Consider the following 13,286-nt stretch of genomic DNA (forward strand, 5'->3'; position numbering starts at 1 on the left):
ATAATATAATAACTGCACCAACCATTGTAATTTAATTAAGAGAAATTAAGTAATAAGCAATTAATCAATCACCTAACCTTTTTGGGGTAAGATAGATCTAACAATAGAGAGCCGATCATTGAGTCTTTTTCTTCTCCTTCTTTCTGTCATTAGAGAAAATATACCATATATACCTTAAAAGTAATTGTAAACATTTATAAATAATATAATTATTTATCAAAGAATATTTGAATGACCTCTCGATCCTATCTGACTCTGCCCTTGTTGCTTATTCTTCATACTACTTTTCACTCCCTTCTAATGTATTTAGAGATGAATAACAAATCATTTTCTGCAAGACATTCTATACCTATTTGTAGCACATTATTTGAGGCCAATAACAAGGCTACTATTTTACCTAAGTTGCTTGTTTCTTCGTCAAAGAAAAATATAGAATAGGCAAAAACAATCATTTCCTTGTTATTTATGATTAGACCTCCACCTCCATATGACCTTGAATGCAATTACCATCACTTTTGAGTTACAACTCTATTTCTCTTTATTTAGATTATCAAAAAAATATTGAAACCACTGAGCCAAGCAAAGGCATTAATGGCGCTTTAAAATTGACTAATATATAAGATAGTAGAGGAATAATAATAATGATATTAATGATAAAGAAAATTAGATAATACTCGGCGACGTATAAACCTTCTACCTTAATTTTTGACCTTCTTACCTTTCTATCTAAGGTCATGTCCTCAATAAGCTAGCAACAAAAATGTCATGGTCTATTTAACTTCCTCTCTCAAATACTTTTTTCGACCTACCTTTATCTTTTCTAGTCCTGAATCAAAATAAATTAACAATATCTTTCAAGGATAAAAAATTTCACAAAATTTCATAATTAAACATGAAGTTTATACACTTTTATCTTTCAAACATCAAACAACACAAATTTAGGTAATAAAATCATAAGATAGAAATATATTTGTAGCCAAATTTCTTGACAATTGATTGACCAGAAATTGTGCCCAAAAATTTATTATATTCTAGGAAATGACTTTTTCTTTATCTTGTGCTCAAATGAATGTTATTATTCCTTTTGTTATGCTTTTTGGAAAAGAAAGACAAACAATCTAAAATAAAATTTGAATGAAAAATTTTTTCTCATATAAATTTGATTAATTATGAGTCTTTATATAGACACACAAATAAATTTATTGACTCCTCCTACAACTAAAGTAGTAGACTCTTACTAAAATTTAAAACTAAATATTCTACTAACTTAATTATTGGTCTCCTATAAAAAAATAACTAATTGGACTCCTCCTATAATAAAATATCTAATTATTTCAGAATACTGTAGCAGTAACAGATGCAATATCCAATGCTCCTCATTGCTTTTGTTGCTGCAATCTAGTAAAGTTGGTCCTCACTTTCTTTTTCCACAAGCAGTGCTTTTGAATTATCTTGAGTGTATTTAAACTTACAGACTTTTGTGACATGACCCTTTTATTTGCAACTTTCACATAATGCATCAGATCTCTACCAACAAAATTTTTCTAAGTGTGTTTTCTTTTTTCAACATTTGCAAGGAGAATAATCAACTTTTCTTTTTTGCTGGTTTACATAAAAATATATTCAACAACTTTTTCTTCTCTGTAAGCTCTTCTTTGCTCATGTGCTTGAAGAGCGCTTATCAAGTCAGCAAGAGATACGACAGAAAAATCTTTAGACCCTTTCAAAGAAAAAATGTTGGACTCAAATCTCTCAAGAATAGTTACCAATTTTTTTCCAACTATTCTATTGTCTTTAAGATATTCACCAAGCAACCTGATTCTATTGACAATAAAACAAATTGTCTCATCTTCTTGTATTCTAAGAGATTTAAAATCTCTTTTCAAATTCAGAATTTGATTTTGTCTACCTTGTTCACTTCCTTGGTACTCATTTTAATTTTTTCCAAACTTCATTTGTTGTTTCACATGCAATGATTTTAGAGAAAATTGAATGAGAAATTGAATTTACAATTTTTGCTTTATGTTTTTGAATTCCTCTTCTGAGTGAAGTTTGATTTTGGCAGCAGAAGGATTTGTAGGGAGTGGTTGTATAGGTTTGTCTTCTTCTACAACTTCCCACAAATCATAAGCTTCAAGAAAAGATTTCATCTTAGCTGTCCAAATTTGATAATTTTCACCAATGAAGGTTTGTGGGGCATTGAAAGAGAGTATTGCTTGTCATGGTTTGAAAAATAAAATTTAAAATAATATGGGTTAAAAATTGATTAAAAGATAAGCCTATGTTAAAAATAAAAGTAAGAGTTAAAAATACAAGTAAGGATTAAAAGTAAGTTGAAAATAGGTATGGATTAAACAATGGTTGAAAACTTTTCTTGAATGAATTCACAGATCCATGAGGATCGATGAAGACCCTTGATACCACTGTTATACTTTTTGAAAGAGAAAGACAAACAATATAAAATAAAATATCAATGAAAAACTTTTTCTCATATAAATTTTATTAATTATGAGTCTTTATATGGACACACAAATAAAGTTGTTGACTCCTCCTACAATTAAAGTAGTAAACTCTTACTAAAATTTAAACTAAATATTCTACTAACTTAATTATTGGACTCCTATATAAAAAAATAACTAATTGGACTCCTCCTGTAACAAAATAACTAATTATTTTAGAATACTGTAGCAGTAATAGATGCAATATCCAACACCTTTCTTTTTGAAAATATAATAATATATCATAAAAATATGATTTCTTTTAAATTTTCAATCTTAACAAATGAAATTTACTAAATAAAAGATTCAGATTATACTAACAAAAGAATTTCAACACTAACACAAGCATGTATCTTATTTGAAAACAAAAATTACAGAATAAATTGAATTTAACTTCAAACGTTAATATTTATTTGATAATTTTTTTTATCACTTTTTAAATTTGAATTGCGTATTTATTATAGATATATAAATATATAAATACATTACGTACATCCAGATGTTCAAAAAAATAAATAATACTAATCATTCAGTGTTCAGATCTAGAAATAATATATTAATTATTCAAATGTTTCTTTAGATTCAAATATCTTAACTTAAAAAAAAAAACAGATACAACCGTAGCATTGAATCTCTAGCAACACATTATGTTTTTTTTTTATGTAGAAAAAGAATCACCTGACATGGACGCCCAATAACGCAAATAAAAATAAGAAAGCACACTCCAACTTCTTCCAAGTTCAATTAATTCTTTACCTTTATGGACGTTTTCTCTTCCGCCTTAAACCAATTTTTTTTTAAACTTTAATTAGTACTCATATGTAATAAAAATCTCCAAAATTTATATCACTAATTGCCATATATCAAACCTTAGCATTGCTTCAAACAATGTTGCTGAGGAGGAGATTCAACACACCAGTTGCAATGCACATGAGGACCCCATTTAACCGCCAGTTCCTTTAAAGACATTGCATCGTATAAGGGGGAAACGTGAAAATACTAAGGCCCTCTTTGGCCATGAAAATCATAATTTTTTGGAGTTGGAATTGAAGTTGGAGTTGAAGTTGGAGTTGTGTTTGACCATGAATATAAATTAAATTTAGTTTAAAAATTTTATGAGAGAAGTATGAGTAAAAAAAATGAAAACACTTTTCCAAATACAATTTAAAATTGTATTGAAATTCTCATGGCCAAACATATATTGTTTTCACTTTTTTCAATAATTTTTCAAAAAAAAATAAAAACTTTCATGACTAAACAACTATTAAAACTCGAATATGCTCTAAAGAACAAGAAGATCAAAACTAAAGAACAAAGGTATCCTCATTATTAAATTAGCAAAATGCTTACTCTAAGGGCAGTACATATATTTTCAATTAACTATAAGTAGATGATCGATTAAAGTAACAAATATCGACTAATTGGAGCAATTTAATTGAAACCTGAACTCTTAAAACAAACAATTCCTTAGACACATTTGATACCGTGTCACAATTTGGCCGACTTATTCTAGTAATTTGTTTTAAAAAATTTAATTGATTTTAAGGTCCAAAATTTTAGGTATGTAATTCAAATAAGGTAAGGTTTTGTATAAAATTTTAGGTATATAATTCAAACAAGGTAAGGTTTAATAATTAAGTTTTAATTTTTACATATTTGAAAAAAGTAGTAAAAGACGATTTTATCTATTGCGGAGACTTTTAATAAAGGGTAAAAAATTCGATTCAATTTTTAAGGGTCTTCACACTTTTAATAGATTATAGATTATAGATATATATATATATATATATATATATATATATGGTGTTTTAGATAGATCGATTTAGGAGTGTCTTGACTATATTAGAAGAAACTCTAATGAGAGATTTTATTTTAAAGAAAAATTTATATAATATTTATGTATTTAAAATTTATTATTTTGATTTTTTAAGATGAAAAATTATAAGTAATTTTTTATAGTCAATACTTTCTGATAATTCTTTTTCAATTGACAATATAGCTAATCTATTTAATCTCTTTTGCAAAATTGCTGATCTTACATGATCCCCAAAATATTTAGTTTTTACTTTATTTTTAACTAATTCTTGTATTTCTCATGTCCCAAACGATCACATCACAGTAATAATGAGTTGAGTTGTTCCTTTTTCTTTTTATGCTAACGAAAATTACATGTAAAACTATATTTAGATTTATTTTTTCTCTCAAAAAATATGAACTATTTTTTATGCCAATATAAGATTTCGATAAATCCTTTTATTTATGGTATATATAAAACTATTTTTACATAAAACTATGGGGCCTCCATTAGTTATTGGTCCCTGGGCATTTTCCTAAGTGGTCTAATGAATGAGACACCCCTGGATCAATAGTAGCTATTTTGCAGTGAATTTGTTAAATAGTTACTCAATTTTTGAAAATTTTCTTCAAATATCACTTTTGTTCATTTAGGATCACAATATCACTCAACTATCACAATTTCCAAAAAAGATACTAAACACCTCAAAAGTCTTTTTCTCTTTTAATTGACATGTCCGTCATTAAAACTTCTTTTTATTTTTTTAAGAAAACTATATTCTCATTCAAACATATGTAGCTCATGAAAATCATTTAACCAAAATATAATTATATATATTTTTTTAAATGCAATATTTTATTAAGAAGAAATTTTTATTCCTAAAAAAAATTTGTCGGTACTTAAACTTTACATATTTTTTCAAGGGTTATCTTTGTGAATACAACAACAACAACAACAAATCTAGTGTATTCCCATAAAGTGGGGTCTAAGGAGGGTAAGATGTACGCAGTCCATCATATTTTTTGGATTTCTTATAAAACCACTTTTTTTTTTTTAAAAAAAAGATGATACAACAACAACAACAACAACAACATACCCAGTGTATTCTTACATAGTGGGGTCTGGAGAGGGTAGAGTGTACACAGACTATACCAATACCTCAAGTGAAGTAGAGAGGTTGTTTCCAATAAACCCCCAACTTAGGACCGATAACAGCATACCAAACACAAAAAATAAAGTGCATATAAATTAGTACGGTACGCAAAATAAACTAACAGCAGAGACGGAGCCAGGATTTCAACTGAGGGGGTTCAATATTCAAAGAAAACTTAGTCGAAGGGGGTTCAACACCTACTATAACCACATAAAAAATAATTTTAATCATGTATAAATAGTATATTTTTCATCGAAGGGGGTTCGGCCGAACCCTCTAAAGGAGGCTAGCTCTGCCTCTGACTAACAGTATAACAAACACCAAAGATAAGTGCATAAAAACTAGTACGGTATGCCAAATAGCTATACGATAATACTACATCCACAACACCACGAACAAGAAATTCCAGACACAAAAGAACGCTCCCATACAACTACTGATGCACTCCCACCCCCTAACCCTCTACTCGAATCTGTGTCCTCTACACCTTCCTATTAAGGGTTATGTCCTCCGTAAGCTATAACTATTTCATATCATGTCTAATCACCTCCCTTCAATATTTCTTCAGTCTACTCTCCCCCGCCAAAAACCATCCATAACATTACTTAACTATCGCTGTTTTTCTCAAAAAAAAATTATTAAATAGCTCAAACGCTATTTTTCTAAAAAAACACTGAATATCTCAAACGACTCTTTCTCTTCTTATTCAAACATTTCTTAAATATAATATACCTATTTAACTAATCAAACTTATTTAGTCAAGATTATATTTTTATTCTTTTCTTTTTAAAAAATATATTAGTTTATTAAGAAGGAATTTTCATGCTTAAGAATCTTTTACTATACTTAAACTTTTTATTTTTCATAAAGTTATTTTCTTGATGATTATCCATCTTTTCAGATGTGCCTACAAAATTCACTTTAATTTTTCTAAGATAATAATTTCACTCAACTATCAATACCCAAAAGATAATGAATACCTTAAAAATCTCCTTCTCTTCTAATTGACATGTTATATTAGAAAACCATCATTTAAAAAAAATAAAAAATAAATCTATACCTATTAAAACTCAGTTGGCATGTCATGTCACTATTTTTTTTCTTTTTACAAAATTGCTAATTATATTCTCATTTAAACCTATTTAACTCATCAAATTCATTTAATCAGAGTTAGTATCTTATTTTTTTTTTTTTTTATGAAAAAAATACCAAAAGCTTATTAAGAAGAAATTCTCATAGTTAGGTTACACTTTTTTTCCTTGAGTTATTTTCCTAGATGATCATTCATGTTTTCATATATGATTGCCTACAAAAAGATCACTTGTTTCTTAAAAGCAGTAATATCACTAAATTAAACAAGTTATTTAGAAATTTGATTTTCATGTAAAATAATATGGTAAAGTTTAAGTGTGGTAAAGAATTCCTAATAAGCATGAAAAATAAACTAATATTTTCAGAAAAAAAGAATAAAATTATAATTTTGATTAGGTGAGTTTGATGAATAAAATAGTTTAGCTTTTAAAGAAAAATGATATTTTAATGACATGACATACCAAGTATGGAATACGATGATTATTTCAATCTCTGGTTAATTTAAAAAGATTATTGAATAAGATTAAAAAGAAATATCTTGATTAACTCATCAATTTCATTTTCTACGAGTGTATCTAACTTGTATTATTATTGTACCACTCTGTAAGTGATGAAAAATAAAATAAAAAATTCATTATATACTCAAGCGTGTGTATAATTGATTAGAATTTGAAATAATTGAAAACTAAAAAATCTCTTAAGAAACTTTTAGGACTCAAAAATCTAATTAATGTGCGGATAAATACACTAGTCTAACAATAAAGTTATCATTTAAGTTCACCTTACAATTACCCACTCTAATTGCAAAATAATGACCAACATTAGTGCATATATTATAACAATTCAAATTTTTTGTTACAATAAAATGAATTAAAATAGATAAAAAAAAGTCTAAAAAAAGGAGACAAAATAAAAATAAAAATAGAAATGGAGGCGATTGAGAGGTGCCACGTCACCGAATCTTCATTCTCCTTTATAATTATACTAGTGAATGTAACCGCGCTTTGCGCAGTTAAAAAATTTAACTTATTAAACAATATTATAATCTATCTAATGGAGTAAGTTTTAGGAAAAAAAAAATTCTTACTTGGCTTTCTATTACATAGAGTGGTGAGTATCACAAACTTTTTTCTCTTCATGATAAAAGTTGATCGGTAGTCAATTAAACAATCTAATCGAGAATAATATAATTTGTGAACTCTCTCTCTCTCTCTCTCTATATATATATAAATATATATATATATATTGTACTTGATAATGAGACTGATAATTATTTTCATATTGCATTTTAAAAAATCATTGCAAAAGTAAACTTCCTTACAATTAAAGATACAAAATAGTAAAGTTATTTTAATTTTCGATAAAGAAATCAAAATTACGTCTAATCTTTCAACTCTTCCATTTCTATAGACAAACAAATTAAAGTGGTAAAGAATATTGAGAAAAATAAGAAAACTATGCAAATAAAAGCTTAAAGAGGTTTATACTTAGCAGTTGAGCCCGTGTATTCCTAGCATAATGAAAATATCTATACTTGTAAGTCAATTGAATAACATAAAAAAAAAATTAACAAATATAAATGTCAAAAAGAGAAACCAAATCCAATTAATTTCATTACTCTTCCTGTCGTTTCCATTGAATGATGTTTCATCTCCTTCCTCGCTTGTAAATGTAAAGTGACCGACCATGTTGTGACCTTTGATATGCCAAAAGATAAAGTGTTCAGTGGAAATAGAAAATTGAAACTTAGAAAGCGACTCCATCTCTCTAGCAAATTATCTTTCACAAAAATGATTCATTCGGTGATGTTACTTTTGAGTGTTGTTACAGTGTTGGCATATATACAATTAAGAATATCTTCAAAACAAAATTACTCAAATTCAACATATTCACACATTGATTAGCCTGCAAAAAACAACAAATCTAAAATTAATGGTGAGAAACAATTATAAACACAAAAGGTTGAAAGAAACACCAAAAACTAAGAAATCTGAGAATTTGAAAATTTTTAGCTTCACCGTTGTCCATGATTTTTACGAAATACCTCTTATATCCGCAATATACAATTACTCCGCGTTGATGAACTAAATTCTAGACAAGCTTTTCAAAAAACCTACAACATGAATCTAAGTATTGATGCTTAAATAACAAAAAGATAGTAAGTCAAAAGGATGATTAGATATGTGTGGCAACTGACAAGTACATGAAAATGAACTCAAACAATTGAACTAATAAGAATAATAGTAGAAAGGATATTTTTTTTTTCAATTTACTTTGTCCAAGAAGACAAAGATAACAACATTATCTCCATTTCTTCGTCACTCCATTGCCTTTGATATATATAGAGAGATAATCCAAACTACAATAAACAAAATGAAATTGTAATAATATCTTTAATTTCTCCCAAAACTACAATAAACAGAATGAAATTGAAGCTGCTTCAATATCTTTAAAAAGCTCCCAAAAATTTGAATACATCTCACTTGTTAATCATGCCTGTGCTCGATAACTTAATTGCTCTATCAAATTATTTTATTTGACGAAATAAGTTTGACAAATAATTTCATCATATAAATAACTACTATATTATACTGTTACAATATTAGTGAATAGAATAGGGGAAGACTAAAGGCCATCATGTTTAATTTTAGAAACGGTTCTTCCATTTACTCATACTATGACTTTAGGACTTTATCATGAGTTCATGACTACCGGCCACTTTTCAACTTCTTCCTATTTATTTAGTTATTTAAAATTTAATATAACTTTCTTTAATGTTGAGTATAATGTTAAAGTAAATTTTTAATGTAAAAAATGATCAAAAAAATACAAAAATGATAAATAGAAATGGATATCATAGAGAGATACCACATCACATCCTCTATATTTCTCCTTTATATATATATATATATATATATATATATATATATATATATATATATATATATATATATATATATATATATATTGATTGATTGTTGATTTATTTTTTATGGAGAAGAACAATACATAATATGAATAAGTGGAGTAGTAAAATTTGATACATTTAAGTTTTTGCAGTAAAGAATAGAAATGTAGGAAAAACTGCCAAAAAAATAAAATAAAAAACAAACTATAAATGGTAGCTTTAGAAGTATACTACATCAATATATATATATATATTGTAACGACCCGAGATTACCCTGTAGTTGTTACACGGTGCTTATGATCCCGAAGGACCACAAGCTAATCCATTAATGATATCTGCTGTGAGCACTGAACAATAATACTGCAATTAATGCGGAAAAATAGGTTGAAATGCTATATATATATATATTGTAATGACCCGATACTACCCCTAGTCATTACACGGTGCTTACAACCCCGAAGGACCACAAGCTAACCCATGAATAATATCTGCTGTGAGCACTGAATAATAATACTGAAATTAATGCAAAAAATGGGCTAAAATGCCATAAGGTTCAAAACATCTGAAATACTGATAAAATAATATATCTGTAACATTGAATACTATCAGTAAATCTAGTCTGAAAAGCCTCTAACTGAATCTGTCTGAAAGTGAAGTTGATGGGACAATCCCTCAACTAACTCCATCTACTAAAATACTGCTAAGTTGAAGTACTGAAATAAAAGCATATCCTTGATAGATGAGGACTCACTGCTAAATCTGCTACTGCTGGCTGAATCTGGCTAAGCGCGGTCAAGAACTTGAGCATTCAAACCTATGATATGAAATATCATAGCGTAAGAAATGGGTATGCGATCAGTACGTGAAAATATACTGGTATGCTAAATAAGGTAAGACTGAATGCATAAGTTTATATGCATGAACAATAACTAACTGAATGATATGTAAGAGCTGGATTAACATACATAGAGGATATGTAACTACTGAACATACTATGCGTACTGTGACTCAGTAAAATGGAACTAAATCTGATAACTAATAACTGAATATACTAATAATCTGAGATCACTGATAATCTGAATTACTAATAACTGAGTGGCTGTATCTGACAGTCCTGATTCTGTAGAACTGAACTGAGTCCTATTCTGAAGAATGAGACTGAAATTGAAATTATAGGAGTTCTCACTTAACCGATATGCCCCTGAGTAAACTGAGTGGGGTCCAACCTGTAACCCTAGATGGAAGAGTACCAGTACTGTACTACGGGTAAAGACAACTGCTCTGGTCAAGCCTATATAATGGGTGCCCCTGAATAGAAAGTCAAACCTAATCTGATAGGTTACCCATGGGAGGTAGCTAAGCCTTAATCTAATGGGTGAATCCTTACATCCTATACTGGCTACATAGTTCTGTAGTGTGAGACTGCTACTAACTTCTTTGCCTACCTGAAGGGAGAAGTCATCACCTCTACACTCGCTCGGTGCTAGTTCTTACTCCCAACTAAATGACATTGACTAAGTATATTGAGCTGGACTGGGCTGATACTGAGATTTCTGAGTTTTTTCTAAGTTCAGTGACTGACTGAGTTCTGTAACTAACTGAGAGGAGTACTAATTGTGACATGACTGATACTATTCGTAACTAACATTGGCTCTAGGTAACAACTAAGTTGTTGGGTATTAAATATCTCCAGGACTCAATAACATGAAAAGTAAAGCAAGGCATCATCTTGAATAACACAACAATGTTTACTTAGTCATAATTCATTCAAAGAGACATTCCATCAAACACTTGTAATGCATTAACTTGTACATGAATAGGGAATACATGTTTGCATGCTATAATGGCATTATTTCATTCTCATAGACAATTTATCAAACACATGGGAAATATACTTGGTTCATTAAATCATAAACACTTAGGGTTAACATGGTTACAACAATTAACTTGCAAATTGAAGGGTTTATCATGAATATCATGTAATTCAACACATACTAGGATCAATTCTTGGAACTTGTAATCTAAATCATGAATTAAAACTCAAACAACACCATGAACATAAATTCAATCTAATTCAAACATGGAAATTATAAATCATAAATCTTATAATTTGAAAAGGGATTCTTGGGCTCCATGGAAGGTAAGGATCCATGGATGAACATCTAACATACCTAAGAAAAAGAGTTCTTGAAGGTTCTTGGAGAGATTCTTGAGGATTGACCTTGATTCTTGAACTAGGTTTTTTTGCCTCTTGAGAGAGAATGATTTAATTTGGGGAAAAACTAAATGAATAATGGTGTAACTAGGTTTATTAGGGTTGATTTTCATGTTAAAGGCTGACTAGGATCGTGAAAAAAGACTTAAATACTCCTGGAATGATTTAAAAGCTCAGAATTTAAAACTGGAAATTAACTGAAAAATCCCGATCTTGGCCCTAGGCGCGACGCGGCGCTATCGCGCCGTGTCACTGGAAAAAGGACAACTAGTAAATTACTTGGTGGTGCGACGCAGTGGTATCACGTTTTCACTTTGTTTGTGAACTGAAAGTGCACCGTGACGCAGTGGAATCACGTTGGTACACTGGAAATTGACATTTTAAAACTACGTCTATGTCATGACGCGCCAATATCGCGGAGCAACACTAGAAATCGACAATTGCTATTTTGACACACTCTGCGATGCGCTACGGGCCTGAATGACGATGTTTAACGACTGAAACATAAATTTTCCATAACTTCTTACACGGTTATCGAATTTAGATGAATTTTATATCATTGGAAAGCTAATTGAATTTCCTACGTAATGGCAGGCTCTAATATGAAAATTACTGAGTATTTGAAAATTTTTATTTAGGATAGCCCATGTACTGAGGGTTAATATAGGCTAGGGAAATACGGGGTATTACACACGCACACACACGAACACACACACACATATATATATATATATATATATATTATAAAATACTATAGTTATTGTGTTTGTCCTCTACTCTAAGAATTTACTCTCTCTAATCTTCTTCATGATGTATAATTACTCATCCACTACGCCACACACCATTATGGATGTAACTCTTATAACTTTTAACTCCTTCCTTCATGATTAATGTCGTGTTTATGACAACCTTTTATATGACTATATTCAATACTATAAAATAGAGGCATGTCAGGATCTAATTTCTACGGTCATGATGACACCTACTATAATCCATTACTAGGTAAGCCAACACTTCATTAGGAACAACTAGAACAGTACATAAAAAACTAGAACAGTAGTAAAAAATAGCAGAAATGAATCTAAATAAAAAACTAATATAAAATACAACCATTAAGATCTGATGAAATTAGTACAAGAGCTTCTAATATAATCAGTACAAAGCAAAATACAAAATAAATGTACATATGCAAACCAACTCAGAAAGATAAGTCTAATCAATATGAGGGGGAGTAGAAATACTCCAAACTTCAGGATCTCACCCTAAATCCCCAATCCATAGCTGCTCCGCACGATGCATAGTGTTCATCGTATCTAAGAAGCTTATAAGGAAGAAATATAACTACAAGAAACTATCTAAGAAACTAAACAAAATAATAATCATAATGGAGCAATAAGGATAAACTATCTTATCCTAACAGTGTTTAGGAACTAACGTACAATACCATATATCACTAGTCAATACAGAAATGAATAGTAAAATAAGAATACATAGTAGTAGTACAAGGACAAAGAATGCATATACAATATGAATATACATGGAAAGAGAGAGACATATAGTAATACTATATATATATAAAGGACTAAATCAAAGGTAATAACCTGAGGGAAGCCAATCTAACGCCT

This window comes from Capsicum annuum, chromosome 10, assembly GCF_002878395.1.
Source record: "Capsicum annuum cultivar UCD-10X-F1 chromosome 10, UCD10Xv1.1, whole genome shotgun sequence".
NCBI classification, from domain to species: domain Eukaryota; kingdom Viridiplantae; phylum Streptophyta; class Magnoliopsida; order Solanales; family Solanaceae; genus Capsicum; species Capsicum annuum.